General features: G+C 44.5%; 1 protein-coding gene across 2 annotated transcripts in view; it reads right to left on the reverse strand.

Annotated features, from left to right (window-relative positions):
• BMP2 (bone morphogenetic protein 2) overlaps positions 1 to 12681 on the reverse strand; it is a 136292-nt gene that overhangs the window by 7996 nt on the left and 115615 nt on the right. The window contains exon 5 of one of the 2 annotated variants that reach the window (XR_003924582.2): positions 8650 to 8705. The exons of the other annotated variant lie outside the window; for it this stretch is intronic. The gene's annotated coding sequence lies outside the window, so the exon portion shown is untranslated. The remainder of the gene's footprint in view (positions 1 to 8649; positions 8706 to 12681) is intronic. 2 annotated transcript variants of the gene reach the window in all.

Raw genomic sequence — 12681 nt, forward strand, 5'->3', positions numbered from 1 at the left:
TATCCTGATGAAGGTGAAAAAATGAAGTTAAACAGGAAAGGAATCTGTGGAATCATTTGATCTCTTCTGAAGGTTGTTCTTGCAGCCTAACGCCCTTGCTCCAGGTTGCTCTTTGCCTCTGTTTTGTGTGCTTTGTCCCCTGCTTTGTGATTGACATTAGCCCAGGGAAAAGAATTGTCATGGTCTGTTGGCGACACAGTGGTTTCTGATGTCACCTGTAACTGATTCATAGCTTACTTTGGAAGATCAGGGAACAGACTGAGATCCACTAGAAGCAGCCAAATGCCTGCACAATAGCTTCAACTGGGTAGGCTCTAGCTGAGGTCTAGGCATTGCTTGCACCTTTGGTCACAGTGAACATATTGTCATTTCCACAAAAAAAAGCATGGATTGTGATAGCCAAATCTTAATGTGGGAGGAAGGAGCGGAGTTTCCTAGTGAGCTGGAGGTAGGAGGAAATTCTAGTCAGCAACACCGACTGTTCATCTCAGAGCAATGACGCATCAGAAGACACCGAGGCCTCACTTTGCTTAGCCAAATGTGCGCTGCCTGCCCTCGCTGCCGAGCATGACAGGAGCTGCTGAGTCAAACGAGAGCAGCTCCAGCCAGGGCTGTGCTGAGGAGGAGTGTGCTGCTGTACACATTACTAAGGATTGGTTGAGAGACTTGGAGAAGAAAAGTAAAAAGCCCTCATGGGAGATGGTCTATTTTTAATGAGCCCAAACCTCTTCCACAAATTAAGTGAAATATTTTAAAAGGAAACAATATTACTTTGGTTTTATTTGTTTCAGCTACTTAGTTACAGCTCCACGTGGACACAATTAATGGAGGAAATAGAGTATTTTATAAGCCCAGGACTCTGAGATAGATCTTTTGTGACCATGTGAAATTCTTTGCCCTAATCACCACACATTCCTTGGGAGAAGGTTGTATATTGCAGAAGATTATTAACCTCAGTTCCAAAAATGTTGTGTCTAGTCATTGAATGGCAAAGGTCAAAAATTGTCATGGTGTTACTCAGTGACGAATTTTGCCCTCCATTTTTCATTAAAGTCCCTGCTGTCCATCTCTGGCTCAGGTCTGTTCTAATTCTGTTCAAAGTATTCCCCTGCAAGAGAGAAAGAAATGACCTTTCCACTGGAGCTAGTTTTATTTCCCAGATCCCTTTCAGACTCCCCCTGTGACTTCATGTAAATCACTTAGACATTCAGTACCTCATTTCTCCATTTTTTTAATAGAAAGAATATGAATTCCCCTTTATTTGGCCATTTACACGATGAATTTTTCAGGACAATGGATCACCTTGTTTTGGTGGTATCTAACACCAACCCATCTAATCTTTGCTAGTCAAAGAAAAACAGATTGAGGTAAAACCTGGAGATGAACGTTTTTTAGATGAAGAGTTTAATTTGTGCCTTGCCCTGCTTTCCTGATGATAGGAAACAGCGAAGAAGTCACCTTTAGAAAAAAATAATGTTTTTTCATTCTTCCGGGACTGCCTCAAATATCAGAGACAGAATCCATAAAATACCAGGTCTGGGCTTTCTGGCAGGAGTGAGTGTGACAGCAGGGTGTGATTTCTGGATTTCTGAATGGACACAATTGATCGGTTCCTCAGATGATACAGGTCTATAATAGCTCATTATTCAGCCATCCACTTCTCACAGGTGGACCTAAATATTCTCCTTTTTAGCTCTCAGACCAGTGCTGCTGAGAAGACTTTATTGCAACAGGATATTACATGGAGGTAAACAACATCTCATTGATGCAGTAATCTGTGCAAATACCCTGATAGCTAAGCACAGCAGTGGAGTAAATAAACAACCCCAATGCCCCTTCTTCTCCACCATGCCAATAAATATAGTTTACTGTACACATCACTCTTCGGGGCTGTGCGGGGATGGTGTGAATCCATTAGTAGGGCAAGGGTGAGTGACTTCTGACTTCAGTGACCCTTAAAGTTAATCCAGCATTGTAGGGGCAGAATTAAATGTGATGAGCTCAGAAAGTGTGATAAAACCAGATTTAAGTGCACAGCTGGGCAGCAACCTATAAAGGCAGAATTTAAAACTGTAATAAAAACTTTGTAATCTAATTACGATGGTAAAGTTAAAGGTGAGGTATTTGCAGCATGATTCACATGCACCACAGCTAACCTCTGACATCTTGAATATATTATGTGGTTTCTTCACTACAGGAGTAATTTTTGAGTTGCTCTCTCACACTACATCGTTCCCTACATTTTATTCTCGTGCACTGACTTTGGAGGTTGCAGGACAGGACAAAACTGTGGATCAGCATTTTGTAAAGCATCTGCTTTCCTGTACTTCTTTCTCAAGGCCTCTCAGGACTGCTCCTCCCCATGCTCTGGGCACTCAGCACCCAGGCATGGAGGCAGGGGTTGCAGCAGGTGCACAACACCTCCAAAAAATCACAGCTCCTAAGAGAGTCTGAGGAGAAACCACAGCAAGAGCAGGCATGTCTCAAGCTGGTTTTAGCCTAGCTGGTCTTAATACCCTCGGGAGGGAGGATGCAAAGCAGGTTATAGCTTGGATGCAGGATATGATCCCAGGCAGCCAGCTCCTGTCAGAGCCCATGTCATCATGTCTTCATTGCAATTGGCACCTAATTAATGCCACCTCAGATATGCAGTCATCTCTGATTTCAGTGCTGGCTTGTCCAAAAACCAAAGTAATGGGAAAAACTAGCCCCATGAACCCTGCTTGGTTCTCCTTCACTACTGCCAGTGGACAGAGCTCATTTTGCACAGCTGGTGGGGTTCAAAGTGCTCTCACCAGCACTGTCAAGTATGACAACAACCTTAGATCCAAGTCTAACATCTTTCAGCAGAAAGACCACAGAGGGGTTAAACACTAAAATAGAGCTCTTTTTCCTGGGTTCCATTAAGTGTTGTCTAGCATTCCAAGACCACTGCATGTATGGAGGGGTGTAGTGGTGGGATTTAAACAAGTTTGCTCAAGCTGGTAACAGTTGGGCAGTTGCTCTAGGAAAGGCAGCTGAGGAGATCACTCTTTTTTCTGCTAGCCTATGTCAAGACAGAAATTTCAAATAATTTGGAAAGCTACCCCATGGGATAGTTCTGCCTTTTTTTTTTCTACACCCCAAACAGCAATAAAAAAATGGAGTAGAAATGTCAGAAGAAAATCTTTTTATATGAAGTCTGAAAGACTCTGTATTGTTATTTTTTTGAACTAAAAGAACATGGTGGTACTTCTGAAATCAAACTGCATCTCATTTCATTCTGTTTGAGTTTAGCCAAAAGGCCTCCTTTTAAAACTGATTGACACCAAGCTACGTTCCTAGGTCACAGAAGTTGTTCAGGACGGTGTTGTTTGTAGAATCAGCATCCCAAAATAAACTATGTTCTTCCCCAACAGAATGTAGAGCCAGCTGATCAACCGCCACAAATGTTATTCTTAAACTGATGAAATATTTACCATGTTTGTGAAATCAAACTGAAACACATCTGTTGCTTAGGTTTCCCTAATGGATAATCAAATACTATTTTTCCTGAAGGAAATTAATAATTTTTAAGATACTGTGTTTCAGAACCTGTCCCTCTTTTTCCCCTTTTATTGAGCTTGGAGGGGAACAGCAGAGCTATCAAGGGCACCCTGTGCAGGGTTCAGAGTGATGTTCTCCCTCTGGGAAGAGGAGGGTGTGAGAGCCATTGGCTAAAATAGATGATTGATATCACCAGTGGGTGGGAAAGAGGTGTGGGGTGCTCTTGGAAAGGGACTACTCAAAATTTCCAGGGGCAGCTTGTGTTTGTGATCGTGATCGCAGTCTATCTCAATATTGTTACATAGAGAGACAGAGAGCTGCTTTTTATTTTCGAGAGAAAGAGAAAAAGATGTTATGTGTATATATTGAGGTGCTATATATACTTCTGCTATTCCTGAGAAAACTTCATCCCAAACTATCCTTCTCTTCATGCAGCTGTGCAACAGCTACACCAGGATAGAGCCCTCCACAGGAGACAACAGCTTTTAAAATGCAATCAGGGACTACCAGAAAACACCACAACAAACGCCCCGAAACACAGGAAGGAGCCCGCCAGCTGCAGAAAGCCAGCGTGCGGATCAAAAGAGCAACATCTCAGGTACAAACAGGGTGAGATTCTATCGAGCCCAGGCCAGCAGCCACCCACTGCGTGCTCCAGTGGGTTTAGAAATCCCATCCTCTACAGCAGCTCCTACATGCTTGAGCTCACTGTACCGCTGAGAGAGTGAGGGAGCATTTAACACCCTTAGTCTGCAAGGCACAGACAGGAGGTGGTAAATACCTTGATAAGGAAACTGGAGTGAAAATACCAGCTTTAGGCAATCCAGATTTTATCAGGGAAGTATGCAGGGATGAGTAACTACCTGACATGCAGATGTGCCTATGCACAGTGCCAGCAGCCTGCCAGTCCACACATCTGGCCTCAGGCATCATGCTTGCATTTTCAAACCCATGTGATTTTGGGGTATGTCAAGGGGGTATTTTTGCATGGGATTCTCACACAATGGCAGTGCCCAAAATGAATCTGTAGTTCTATGCCTGGAATAACCTATAGCTTTAACACTGGAGACTTGTTTTTCTGCTGTAAGAAGCTGCTTGGCTTCTTATCGAAGTCTGTTGATCTGCTTAGCAATGACATGCATTTCACAGCGTGGGAATCCATGTGTGACAGGTGAAAAAAAGACACTGGAATCTAAGGGCTCAGCAAAGTCATAAAGAAATTAATATTGCTTATTGCTTAGTGAATAGGTGGTGTCTCATGGACCATTGCTATTGCTGTCACTGTGGGACCTAGAGAAGACCTGTGCCTAATCCCATCATAGTCTCTGCAACGTGAATCACAAATTTGGTGCGAGTGGTTGGAAACTGAAGTGCTATGAACTGGTACAACGCATATATTCGTACTTGAGGAGATATGGGGATGGCAGGGGAAGAACCCCAGAGAAGTGGTCACGGCACCAAGCCTGTCAGAGTTCAAGGAGTGTCTGGATAATGCTCTTAGTCATACAGTTTGGCTTTAGGTAGTCCCGTAAGGAGCAGGGAGTTGGACTTAATGATCCTTATGGGTCCCTTCCAACTTGAGATACTCTATGATCTTACATAGGCAGTTTGGAGAATTATTGCTAAGTCTCTTACTCTAGCTCTGGACCCCAATATAAGACTATGGAGCTGCCTGTTGGCTATTCTCCCTCGTACTCTGGATCGCTAGGGAAGTCATTGCCTGGGTTGTCATCAACGAAGGTGGGAAATGTCTGTTCAGAGAGCCTGTCCTTGCTCTGACAATGCTCTTCAGGTGTCTTGCAGGTTCTTGGACCTTTCTGTTTGGTTTTTGCATTGATTCTTGGCCAGGGTTACAATACAACAGAGGGCACAACCAGCCCTATCCTTGGTGGGAAGAAAAGAGTAGGAAGAGCTTGGCAGCTTGAAGGGATGGCCTGGAAACCTGAACAAGGAGAAAGGAGAGACTGTTAGCTTGCTGAAACGATAAGGGGTTGGGGCAGCACTCGTAGCTATGCCACGCCAGGGGATTGGCTGCCGAAGGGGTGGAGATGGTCGCTTTCTGGGGGTGGTGCTTAGTGTGGCTAATGACAACCATAAGTAGGAAAAATATGGATGCTATTGGAGAGAGAGGCCCAGGAATGGATAAAGAATAAATTGGCTGCGCTGTGTACAGAGAGGGCCAAACAGATGTTGGGCCTGATCCAGAGCCCATTGAGTTAATGGAAAGGCTCCCTTTGGTTTCATTGGACGCTGTCTCAGACCCATTACAGCTTCACAGGAAGCGCTGGAGACCAAGAGTAATAACTTGTGGTGGCTGGAGTGGTGTGTGTTGCATAGGTGTGGGCTGTAAGGTTTTCATGGTGAAAACAGATGGGTCTCACAGATCCGTCCATTTGGCCTGGGTAACCCTCCTGCCCCACTTCCCCCACCTGATGGTAAGCAGTCTCATGCAGTTTTGGTCCCCTAGCCAACATTTTGGCATGATTCTGCGCAGAAGTGCTCTTCTGCCTTCTGTATTCCCCCTCCTACTCAAAGAGGTCCGGGTGTGATCTCGTGGTGGCCCAGGATTCAGAAACCAGTGATTTGAGCCCTCCACAGAGAAGGAAGAAATGAGGCCTGCTGAGAACTGTTGACTAGGGAGGAATTTTGTTGTGGAACAGCAAGAAAAATAATGTAAAGCAGGTGTTTCTGCAATCGTGAGACATTTGTAAAACCAACATTGTCCAACAAGTCTCCCACTCACATTCTCATCCACATGATATGGCAAGGTCTAACAGAAGGACCGTAAATAGAAAACATCTCTCTGTACTAGTTGGCGTACGACCTGCACTAGGGCCTCCCTCCCCTTCTGCTGTCTGTGCTTTTCTGTTTATTTAGGTGTGCATCTTTGTTTCTGTTTTTACTTTTAGCACAAGTAGAAAGGAAATGGGATTTCATACAGCTTAGGAGACTGGGAGCTCACCATGCTTTAGAGCATGGGCCTTTGTTTGTCCTCACACCACAGGTGTAAGTGTTTGCAGGCCAGATCCTCCACTAGTATAAACTGCCCCAGCCTCCAAGAGGGCTTCCTCTTTTTAGCCAGCCTGTTTGAGGAGGTCTGTGATATCCAGAGATGCAGACACAGGCTATACTCCATCTAGGCTGGTCTCACATTTAGGAGTGAGAACTTGAAGCTGTGCAGCACCTATTTTCTCCTAGTGATGGTATCAGGAGGAATGGGTTGACCATTGCACATCAAAGATGCATCAACAAACAGCAGATGCTGTTTCATTCAGGGTTATGAATTTACTGGAAATGTAATTTGGGGAATAGTTTAATTTAGTCAAATTTAGGCCAACTTGGGGAGAGGCAAGGAAGTAAGTTATAAGGGTAATTTCAAGGCTTTTCCCAGGACCACCCCCACCCAAAGATGAATAGCTTTGTTTTCTCTGTTAATGAGAGAAATCCTTACAGTGGAGTGGGATTGACTCTAGTATTGCTGAAAGAAAAAACTTTGTCTTTCTCCTGCGAGAAACTCTGCTCTGAAAGGGGCTAATAGTTCACAGAGCTAGGGTGAACTAGCAGGTTTTGCTCACTACCAGGACCGTTATATTGATTTATTTCAGCTGAAGACCTACCCCAGTTTTCCTTGACATCACATCAAGCTCCCCACAATCCACCTCTGGATTTTCAATCATCTATTGGCAAAGGAGCCCCTCCCAAGTCTTTTGTAAAAAGCTATCAGTCTCATTCACCTCTTCTCCAGCTGTATTCATATCAACTTCCTTCCCCTCTGCAGGTATTCCCTTATCCACCCTGGCAGTAACATGTACACACTACAACAGTGCCAAACATGGCTCAGGCTGAGCTGGATTTTAGGTACTTAACAGGTTTAAGTCAGGACCCTACAACACCTAATCTCCAAAACATAATCTCTCACTTTTCCTGACAATAATGCACTTCTAGCCATGTTTAAAAAGAAGCTGATACTGAAAGAAGCCACTGAACTTTTTGTGTGAGGTAAGGGTCAGTTTACGGCTGGATAAATTGCCTGGCAGGAAGGTTGTGTGGCAACTTGGCAATGATATCGTAACACAGCTGAAGGAGGAGAACGCCTGAGCCCTGTCTTCTAGTCCTCTTTTTAACCATGCTGGCTTGTTTACGTTTGGGTGGTAGATGGGTGGAGCCGTTATTCCAATTTTTGGCTTATATCCGTCCACTTGGATGTCAACGTAAACTGCTGCAATTATATCATAATTGTGTCCCGCTATTGGAAATGATTAGTCTGTTCATTTTCCATAAATACTGGCTGGCTGGCCTCACCTGGCAGCGGCTGTGAATTGTCATGGCAGATACGAAAGCCTCGAGAATATGGGGATTCATAACTTCATGTGAGTTACGGTGTTTTCCAGGTGACGAAGTCTAACGACTATGCTATTGGATTTAGACATAAACAGGATGCCGGAGGAGAAATGTCAGCTTTTAGACTGGGATTCAGGTAGCAATAGAGAAAGCACAGGTATTTCAAAGCAAGGACAGTCTTACTGTGCGCTTTTAGTCAGAAAGTGAATTTATTAAAATAAGCCTCAAACTAATGGGGGAGCTTTTGAATTTCAGATGAAAGTTCAAAAATACCCAGGCTTTATAATTAAATAGCACTTCACATTCCTACCTCTCCACCATGGCTGCCTTTGGTCTTCCATACCAACCAGTTCCAGTGGGTGGAACTGAGTGTAAAAAGTAGCCATGTATTAACTTCAAGGCTATTTATTCTACAAGCGAGCTCTAATTCCAAATAACACTGATGCCAACCTTTTTTTTTTCCCCAGGACTCAGGCATACAACACACTTTCCTCTATTGGCGCTCATCATTCCATAACTCCAGAAATTGCAATATAAACCTTGGCTACTATGCACACTTCAACTTGAAAACACAGCAGTGATCTGGGATTTTAATTCAAGCAAATTTGAAAGTGGATTAGAAATAGGATCCAGCTGCATCTCTAATAGTCAAAAGAAAAATTAGCAGAATATTAGAGCTGAAATGAACTCTGTCTTTCTTTTAGCTTTGTTCCTCCCCTTTGCTTTAGAAGAGGAATTACATAGACCTAAAATACCATAATTAAATTGCCATTTGTTCCTTACCTTGGTAGAAGCTCTGCCCAGCTGAACACACCTCAGTTTCCATCCTAAGCATTTACCTACAGCATAAGGTTGGGGGGGGAGCGGTTTATTACTTGTTTTAAGAAATCAGAAATCAGAGTGCACACTCTGTCTGTTATAGTCTTCAGCGAGCATGTTGCCAGGCTCTACAGGTTATACATCATTAGCACACAGAGTGTCCAGGAGAGCCCAAAGCTTGTGCAGGTGTGTTGGCAAAGCTCACACCACTTCCCTCCCTCCTCCCTCTCCACTGCACTTCCAGCAAGCCGATACTTGAAATTCGATGTGGCAAAATCACAGAAAGCTCTTCTAAAGTTTGTTAGCTCAAAGCTCACCCAGCAGACGTGACTATGAGATGGCGCGTGGAACCTGGAAGGGACTTACTGGAAAAACAAAACCATTGAGTCAAAAGCTTAGTGTGTTTTTCCATGATTGTATGAAAAAAAGTGCATGTGTGGTTTTTTTTAAAAACTTTCAGATATTAGAAGTTTAGTGAACACAGAGACGGCTGCTTTTTTTTTTTTTTTTTTTTTTTTTTTTTTTTCTTTTCCCCTGCCCTTGAACTTTCAGAATGACTACAGGGAATATATTCCAGCCTGTTTTCAATGACCCATTCATATAGTGATTTTATTTCAGCTTTTCCCAAAAGGGAGCGAGCTTCATTCGATCTCTGCTCCTGGTGTTAGCTGCCATTATTTGTGCATCCTGCTCAGATAATCAATAAAGTGGGTGGCATCTGAAAACAATTATACACACAGCTCTTCCTTAGCTTCCAAGACGGAGACAGAAGCTGGGAAAGGAGCCTTTGCGTATTCAACACTTGTTAAAGGAATGAAATATAGTGCTGTGTGTTATTGTTGTATCCTGAAACCTGGGCATTCAGCAGCAGTTTCTTTTGACATTGCGTAGCACTCTGGCCGCACAGCGCCTGATCACAAAGCTAATCATCTTTCCTATCTTTCCTGGCTTTGCTAGAAAAGTTGTCCTGTCTGCTTGTAAGGTGCGCCAAAGGGCAAGAACTGCAAATATAACAGTGGCGTCTGCAGCCTCCTTTAGGGAGGAAGGGTGTAGTAGCTGGGTGTAGTATCCTCCTTTGTTTAGGGGACACCATCACAGTTGCATTTTTACAGCCAGATGTCCTGGCCCCAAGCTAGCATGTGGTGACGAGTGGGTGGCCTGTGCAGGGTGTGATGTCTTTCTGTAGCATGGGATGAGTTTTTCCAGCCAAAATTGTGTTCAAACCCCCAGCTAAAAGGGTGAGGCTCTGTCTTTAGACTGCTTATGGCAAAGCCACCTTTAGATTTCTGTAAGGCTGTCACTGCTGACTGAAGAACCTGATTCAGGTTCTCGATCACCTGATGGAGTCCTACCAGCCAGGAAAGTATGTGAGTCATCTCACGTTAGAAGGTATTTAATGACTATTTTAGGAGGTTTGCAGCTTCAGCCTCCCTCCTTGCAATGGCTAAGATGAACCATTGGCATGAAGCTGAGCATTTCCACTGCAGCCTACCTGAACAGCAGCTGCACCAGGTACCAACAACACAGGGCCTCTGAACTGAGCAGGTGGTAGAAAAAGAAGAGGCACAGTTTTTGCCAGAGCAAGTTGCAACTGCAGAGTAAGGCTTTGTCCTTTTACTCCTGCAGCTCTGGACAAGATTTGTGCAGCACTGTCACAGTGGGGACGAGATCCTGGCTATGGCCCTACACAGGTTTTAATGGTCTGCTCATGGCCTGCATTGAAGACAAGACGAGAGGTGAGGTGGAGCAGTGGTCTGACCCAGTGTGGCCATTCCCACGTACTTCATTTATACCTTTCTCTCTTGAACTGCAGAGCCAGGAGGGATGCCGTGGCTGTACAGCCGGGGAAAACCTATGATGTCTGCAAGAGCTAGCAGCTGGGGACATCCAGAGTTTGGCAGCTGCCTCCCCAGAAATAAGCTAAGGACATCAAGCAACTTGCTGCTCCCAGCTGTTGAGTGCTAGCAGAGCTATTTCACATATCCGGAGAGCAACAATTACAGGCGAGCAATTGTTTTTGGCCACTACTACAGGGTCTCTGCTATCTCCTAATCTAGGCAGCAAGCAGAACTGTTTGGTCATGGCCTGCTCCATTGTCTATCCCTAGCTTTTCTCTGTGGCGGTACGTTGTTTGCAATGCTGTTTAAATCCTCCTGCCAGCCCCAACAATGCCTCGTGCAACCCCAGCGTGTCGTGTCGGGAGCTTCCAGGCCGCAGAAAAAACGATCCTGCTCAGCCCAGCTCTGTTTGTTGCGAAGTGTTTGCTTAGTGATTAACTCATGCACGGACATACACAGCCACAAACCTCTATGTTGTCTCACAGCCTTTTCATTCAATTAAGTCTGTTGACTTAGTCTCATTTTGAGCAGTAACTGGATTTAGATAAGGCAGTGGAAACCAAAACATCAATTGTGTGATTTCTGGCCCAGCTGGTATGTGGATCTGAAGGGAATGTTTGTGCGGGCGATAACTGAGGTAGTGCAGTGATTAGGACAAAGTCATTTGGTGCAAAGACTTCTATAAAGTAAAAAAGCTCTGCATTAAGTACAAACACTGGCCAGAGGAAGCAAAGGGAGCTGCCTGCCTCTGCAAACTCCCTCTTTGCCTCACTTGATGTGCCGTGTTGCCAATGGCAGCCAGTGATGGATAGGTCATGGTCTGTCTGAAGGAGCAGTCGTGGTTGGGCTGGGGCTGTCTGTGAGCTCCCACCAGGTGAAGGGGCTGTGCTGGACCCCAGCTGATAGAACCATTAACTGCTTCTCTGAAGCCAGCAAAGCTCTACAGGGATGTAATCATTTGGGATTTAGGCAGTTACTTTTTGTCAGCAATAGACCAAAGTTATTCTGGGATAATTTCTCCCCACAAGCTGTAGGGCATGAATTTACACTCAGTTCCTTAGGGGCTTGATTTGCCCAGCATGAACCAGCCCTCATTGCACACATCCCTGGGAAGAGGAGGAGCAGGTGGCACACCCTCAGCATCTCTACTCCTTAGAATACAGGTGGCCCAGATGGAAAAATCCTCTATACTATAATAGCTGATGTCTCCCTGTATAAACAAGATAAAAGCAAGCTCTTTTACTTGCAAGCATACATTTTTGCGATGCACTCCTGAGTCTTCTACTGCTTACGCACTATAGTCAGAAAACATATTGGGAAACATGTATTGTTACACGTTTGTCAAAAGCACATTTCAATGCATGAATTTTTTGGTCACATTCTTTTCCAGATAACTGTTAAGCTAATGGGGAGCATAGGGCATTCCTGGCATCCTGCAAATGTTCAGCAAGGAGCATGGAAGAAGAGTGCAGAAAAAGACAGCGAGAAGGTATTACTTCCTATATGCATGAGATAAAGTACACCACTGGAAGACAGCAAATGTATTACTGACTTTCTTCTCTCTCATACTAGGGAGGGTTTCTTCCTCAAATTACCCTTTGTTTTCTTCTGACATAAATCTGTGATATAAGGAGATTATTCTAGCTTGTTGCACTTTGAGAACTGCTGATGGACATTGAAAGGGGACAAATACGTTGTAGGTGGTTTGCAAACAATGGGCTGCGTTCAGCCTCAGTGCATATATTCCTCTGAACAGCAGAGCTTCACCACTGGAGGAACAGGGGAGTGTGTTGCTTCAAAGGACTTTTCTTCCCAGTTTCTCCCACTCTGCTTGTTTCCCTTTTGGGCCATGCAGCACTTTTCATAGAGGTGACATTGGAAGTAATGTAAAACCAGCCTTTACTGAGAAAAGTGCTGTGCCCACATGCATCCCATGGGGTGGCGATGAGAGGAGGTGCTAAGCACCTCCAAACATTGAGCCAATACTTCACATCATCGCTCCTGGTTTGGAATGGGAATCACACCAACTAGCCTAAGCAGTAGTACACTATGTGCACTTATTTGACCTTCTTCCTATGTGGAGTGCACCAGTACATGGGAAGAGCATGTTTTAGTGCACTCAGACTCAGTATTTCCATCAGTGACTTGGATGGTGGAG

Source organism: Aquila chrysaetos, chromosome 8 (genome assembly GCF_900496995.4).
Source record: "Aquila chrysaetos chrysaetos chromosome 8, bAquChr1.4, whole genome shotgun sequence".
In the NCBI taxonomy this organism is placed as follows: Eukaryota; Metazoa; Chordata; class Aves; order Accipitriformes; family Accipitridae; genus Aquila; species Aquila chrysaetos.